The sequence below is a fragment of the Falco peregrinus genome, chromosome 2, assembly GCF_023634155.1.
Source record: "Falco peregrinus isolate bFalPer1 chromosome 2, bFalPer1.pri, whole genome shotgun sequence".
NCBI lineage: Eukaryota > Metazoa > Chordata > Aves > Falconiformes > Falconidae > Falco > Falco peregrinus.
The window spans coordinates 94,634,524-94,640,523 of NC_073722.1; the positions used below are offsets into that span (position 1 = coordinate 94,634,524).

The window sequence follows — 6,000 nt, forward strand, 5'->3', positions numbered from 1 at the left end:
ACCACCGGCTGCACCGCAGCAGGCAGGGCCAGCCACCGTCCCGTGGCAGGGAAGGCAGCGGGCAGCCAGCCCCCGTGGGTGCGTAGCCCCCCATGCCTGGCCGTGCAGGCTGCTCACCCCAAAGCCTTCAGCCACCGCCGCAGCTGGCAGGGCTGTACCCTGGCAAAGGCAGCGGGGACAGTGCGGGCAGAGTGCGGCTGCCTTGGCATGCACAGACACCTGCACCGTCCCCGCCGCGGTGGCAAAGCAACCCCGAAGCGCAGCCGCCGACACATCCAGAGCCTGCAGAATCCCCGTTTCAGAGAAAGGCACGATGCTGCTGTTTTCCTCTCTTGTGCTTAATGATGAGGAACAAACCTTGCAGCCAAACTGGAGCGGCCAAGTGGCACGTTTTATCCCGAGGTTTTGAGCTCCAGAGCCAGTCCTGGCTCCTGGATTCACGGGAGGTGACCAAGACCCAGCTGCCACACACCAAAAGGAGATGCCCCAGGGGAAGCCCTGATGCACAGCCCCCCCAACAGCACCTACAGAACCACCCCGCATGGTACATATAGCAGCATAAATCCCATAAAGACCACAACAAGATCCACGGGGGCCATCAGTTGGGAGCTGTGAGCTGTGATCCCCCCAGGAGGGTGTCTCAGCCCCACCAAAACATCTTTCAGGTTCTACTACGGGAGAGCCTGGTACATTCAGTCCATGATGAATCCCCACCAGCCTCCCAGGCAGGGAAGAGCCAAAAGTAATTTGCCTGTAAAGCCCATGCTCAGCTCCTGCAGGTCTTTGCCACGGAGACTTCATTCAGTCCTTGGTAATCTGGGATTATATGCAGCGCTGGGGCAATTAAGAAAAACAGCTTTTCAAGCAGCAGACAATGCCTTCTGCAGCCTATTTAAATTAACATAGTGAGAAAGATTCTTTCTCACAGCCCTTGGTTTAAAGCCTCCTTTCCCACGGGGGCTGATTTCTTTCTTTTCCTACACACCCAGCAGCATTGCATCCTGCTGCACCAGGGAGATGGAGGCCCAGTTTGGGAAGAGATCCGCCTTTTCCACGAATACTGCAGGCTCCAGGAGGGACCAGGGCTACCCTGAACCGAGCCCAACACAGCGAACAGACTGGGCTGGGAGCAGGTGGCCGGGCCAGGGGACAGTGACTGCCCTGGCTCATCCCTGTGGAATTTAGGCATCGCACAGCATCCATCACCCCCCAGCTCCCACAGCAGCGCTGCCAGACCCCTGTGCATCGCAGCTCACTGCAGAAAGCCCAGCACATCACAGACGCTTTCTAGAAGTGATGCACTGGAATGCTTCCCAAAATGACCCAGCTGAGATGGAAACCCCCAGACCCACTTCAGGGCAGCATGCCCCGCAGCCCAAGGAAGCAGTGGGCACTGCCCAGCAGAGGGTGAGCCCACAGATCACTGCAAGATCACACAGAGAGCAAGCAATTAGCTCCGCAGATCACATCCCAACCCTCTGACGTATCCCTATGGGTCTCCCCACAGTGCCTAGGACCCTGCTAGCGAAAGCCAGCCCCCGCTCCCCCCAGGCCCTGGAGACCCCCATCCCACCTGGGGCAATGGGTGTCCCTGGCAGCAGGGTCAACATCCTGCTCCTTGCTGAGCAGCGCCAAACAGCAAGTCCTCCTGCCCCATGCTCATCCTCCCGTGCCAGGCTGAGCTCCTGGCTCCAGAGAGGACCAGCACGCTGGGATGGAGGTACCAAAGCACAGAGAATCCTATCCCAGACAGAGCCAGCTCCCTGCATGGCTCAGGGTGCCTGAGGACTTGGTAGCCTCAAGGGGGACAGGAGGAAGAAACAAAGATTTTCCTGGGGCCTGTCTGCTGGCTGGGACCGAGTTGGGAGAGATGCTGAACGCCCAGGGAAGCTGGATCCCCCACGGGGCAAAGCGTGACTTCGGGTGGGAGCCCGGAGGGCTGGGGGTACTGAGGGGTGGCCCTGGGGACCCAGCCCAGCCTGGCACGGGGGCACGGTGCCAGGCAGAGGTTTGGCTCCGGCATGAGGCTGCAGTGAGCACAAAAAGGAAACAGTGGCAAAGGAAACCTCAGAGCGTGGTGCATCTGGAAGCCAGAGATGGGGTAACCCCATCCCAGGCTGGCCGGAGCCCCTGGGCTGGTGGCCAGGGTGTCAGCAAGGGCAGCTTGTGGGCCAGTGGCATCATGATCTGCTGCCGGGGCTGGGGAAAACATCCCCCGGGAAGGACGAGGCTTTCGTCTCCGGGAGAGCAAAACCAGCCGCACACCCTGGCTGGGAAAAGAGGACACCAGGGGGGCTGTCCCCCTGCCCAGCCAGGCTGCAAAGGGGCAGCGCCAGGACCCCCTGCTGCATCAGGGACCCCGAAACCAGGGGTTTGGAGTGAGCTGTGCTGGACGCTGGGCTCACCTCCTCAGGCATGGGGCTCGGGGAAAGCCATCCCAACGCTGAGCACAACCCCACGGAGGAATCCTCCCAGGGCTCTGCACGGGTGGAACGTGCAATAAATAATAATAACTGCTAACAAACGCCGGCTCAGAGCAGCCCCTCGTCCTAATGGTGTGGGACACGAGGAGGGTCGGCCAGCACTGGCCACCCATCCCAGTGAGCCGTGTCCCGAACCCAGGGAAGGGACAATTCCTTGGGAAGGCTAAGGGGGCACAACTCCCCGGAGAGGGGAAGGATACCCGCAGGGGGGGATGGTACAGGTGGGCTGGGAAGGATACCTGCGGGGGGGGGGGGTGGTACAGGTAGGGTGGGTAGGATACCTGCGGGGGGGGGGGGGGGGGGGGGGGGTGGATGGTACAGGTGGGGTGGGAGCACTCAGAGCCCAGGGCATGGTCCTGGCTGCCAGGCTGCGGCTCCCGGCTCCAGATTGCCGGGAAACTTTATTTAATCCTGCCTTGACAGAAGAAATGGTTTATAACGCTCAGCTCAAGGTAACCTTCACGCGGTCCTCCAACTGCCTCTGCTTTTTCTCCACGAATGTTTTGGGGTTTTTTTTAACTTTATATTAAAATATTCCAGTAAGTTGTCAGCACGGATATCAAAAGAAGAAAACAAACAGAGGAAGTGTTTTTGGAAGGATTACCACCTCTTCTCCCCGTTTTCCCCTGGCGAGATGTTCCTGCACAAAGTGTCGGGGGGGCGGAGGAGGAGGAGGAGGAGGAGGAGGGGGCGGCGGGCGCTTTCCCTGCCTCCCGCTCCCCTCCGAAGCGAGGGACCCTCCCGCAAGCCGCAAAAACCAGAGCGAAAAATCTCTGCCGAGGCGAGAATTGCGAACAACTCCCGCAAAGCGCCCCCAGCCCCCGCAGCCCCCTCCCCAGCTCCCCGGCACACGCACCCCGCACCTCCCACGCCCCCCCGCCGAGCCGCCCCGCTGCCCCCGCCCGCTGCGCCCCCCCCTCCCCCGGGCTGGGGGCTCCCGCCGCCCCCCGTGTTTTGCGCTTTTTTTTTCCCGCCCCCCCCGCACCGCCCCCGGTTTTAACCCGCCCCCCCCCGCACCGCCGATGCCCCTTCCCCGCAGCCCAACTTGGCGGCGGAGCCCCCCGCCGCCTCCTTACCCGCCCCGGGCGCTCCAGGCCGGCCCCGCCGCCGCCGCTCCATGCACCGGCCGCCCCCGGGAGCGGCGGGGCCAGGGGGTCCCCGCCGGGCGCTCAGTGCGGCCCGGCCCCCGCCGTGCCCCCGCCGCGCCGCCGGCCCTGCCCCGCGGGGGCTGCGCTCATGCCGGCCGGGGGGGGCCCGGCCCGGCGGCTGCCGCTCGGCGCTGCCCGCAGCCGCTCCCGGCCGCCAGGGCTCGGCGGCTCCATCCAGCTCCGCGGCGGCTCCGCGCCACCCGCCGGCCTGCGGCGCCCGCCCGCCTTAACCCTCCCCCCTGCGCCGGCCCGGCCCCCAGCCCCCCGCCTCCCGCCCCGCCGCTCGCTTACGGGCGCCTTCTGCCGCTCTTTGGCCTGGTTTTTTTTTTTTTTTCCTCCTTTTTTCCTCCTTTTTTCTTGTTTTTTCTCTTTTTTCCTTTTTTTTCCTTTTTCCCTTTTCTCTTTTTTTCTTTTTCCTTTTTTTTCCTTTTTCCCCCTTTTCTTCTTTTCCTTTTTTCCCCTTTTCCTCTTTTCCCTTTTCCCTTTTTCCCTTTTTTTTTCCTTTTTCCTTTTTCCTTTTTCCTTTTTCCTTTTTCCTTTTTCCTTTTTCCTTTTTTCTCCTTTTCCTTTTTTGCTTTTTTCTTTTTCCTTTTTACCTTTTTTCTTTTTTTACTTTTTAATTTTTTACTTTCTCTCTCCTTTTTTCCCTTTTCCTTTTTTCCTCTTTCCTTTTTCCCCTTTCCCTTTTCCTTTTCTCTTTTTTCCCTTTTCCTTTTTCCTCCTTTTCCTCTTTTCCTTTTTCCCCTTCTCCTTTTTTCTTTTTCCTTTTTCTTTCTCCTTTTTCCTCTTTCCTTTTTTCTTTTTTATTTTTCCTCTTTATTCTTTCCTTTATTTTTTTCTTATTTTGTCTTTCCCTCCTTTTGTTTTTTTCTTTTTTGTTTAGTTTCTTCTCTGTTTTCCCCCTCTTTAAGAAACAGGTTGGTGCCAGAAACCAGCTCGCAGGCAGCCCCAGCCTCGCTGATGCACTCTCAAGGGCAAGGGATACTTTAAAAACCACATAGACGCGGTGCTTAGGGACATGGGAGTGCTGGGGGTAACAGCTGGACTCGATGATCTCAAAGCTCTTTCCAACCTAAATGGTTCTGATTCTATGTGGAGGGTGATGCTGACACCCACCCCCCCCCCACCCCACCCCCCGCCCCGTTGCCCTGGCCCCAGCACTGCCCCCAGGCCCAGCACTGGAGTTCAGCCAGAGTTTGATCAAACAGGGCTAAAGAGAGAAAAAAAAAGAAAAGAAACTCCAAATTATATATATGTGTCATATTAATGAAAAATTAATTTGAAAACTTTCCAGCTCTAGGAGTAGGAAAAAAAACGATTGTAAAATGAGGGAGGTGAGAGAGCATTTCCCCCCACCTTTTTTGGCAACTTTAGGCATTGGGGGACTTTTAGGCTGTGCTGGTGGCACTGGAAGCCCTGTCACCTGTCCCACCACCGCAGCAACATGTCAGGCTGGCTCCCACCGCCCCAGCACGCCAGGCCACCGCACACAGTGAGTCCCTCTCGGTCAGAAGATAATTTGAAAAGGATCTAGAGAAAACATCCCTGCCTTAATGTGATGAAAGCAGCAGCCCTCGGTGCCCATGGACCCTCCTCCTGCAAGCATCTTTGCTGCAGACAGGGCAGAGGGCTGGTGGGACGGCATTTTTTGTGGTGATGCACCCTCAGCCACTGCAATATGCTGGGGTGCATGCACCCCAGCCCCACTCCCAGAGCCAACGGGAGGAAGGTGGGGAGTTTTGGGAAAGCGGCAGCTGAAAGGAGGGATGGATGCTGCCACTGGTCCCGCTGAGGGAAGCTGCAGCCTCAGCTCGGTCCATGCTGGATGCAGGAGCATCCCTGTGCCAGGGAGCCATGGGGAACTGCCCCAGGCAGGCGCAGGCAGGCGCATGGACCGCGGCAGCTCGTTTCCATAGGAAACCACGCTGGCGAGTGCTGCCTCAGCTCCAGGCTGGGGGCTGAAGAGCTGTTTGTACTATTTTTATCCTCTCGGTACTAGGTTTCTTCGGTTTGGCCATGCAAACGCCCCAGCAATGCTTCCTCCCTCTGCCCAAGGCTGTGGGGCACTGCGGGGAGGTGAAACCTGCCATCATCTGGGGACAGCAGCAGCAGCAGCCAGGCAGTCCCTAGCCCAGGGAGCCCACCCGAGGGCTTTCCCTGCTTCCAGATGGTCCCACTTTCCCCACAAAAGCAGCAATTCTGCCTTGCATTTTGCAAAAAACAGGGATATCCTCTCCGCAGCTCCCCAGCGGGGTGTTTGCAATTCCAGGTCTCCTAATGGGATGCACGGTGCCTTCCCCCGGATGAGCATCCATCGGAACAAAGTTTGTTTCCTGCAAAAATACCTTGTTGGCTTCTCTTTAAACCCT

At 58.4% G+C, this 6,000-nt stretch overlaps 1 protein-coding gene across 1 annotated transcript in view; it reads right to left on the minus strand.

Annotated features, from left to right (window-relative positions):
- The window catches only part of WSCD2 (WSC domain containing 2), a 36,179-nt gene extending 32,330 nt beyond the window's left edge, over positions 1–3,849 (minus strand). The window contains exon 1 of the mRNA XM_055796467.1: positions 3,560–3,849. The gene's annotated coding sequence lies outside the window, so the exon portion shown is untranslated. The remainder of the gene's footprint in view (positions 1–3,559) is intronic.
- Positions 3,850–6,000: the final 2,151 nt, after the last annotated feature.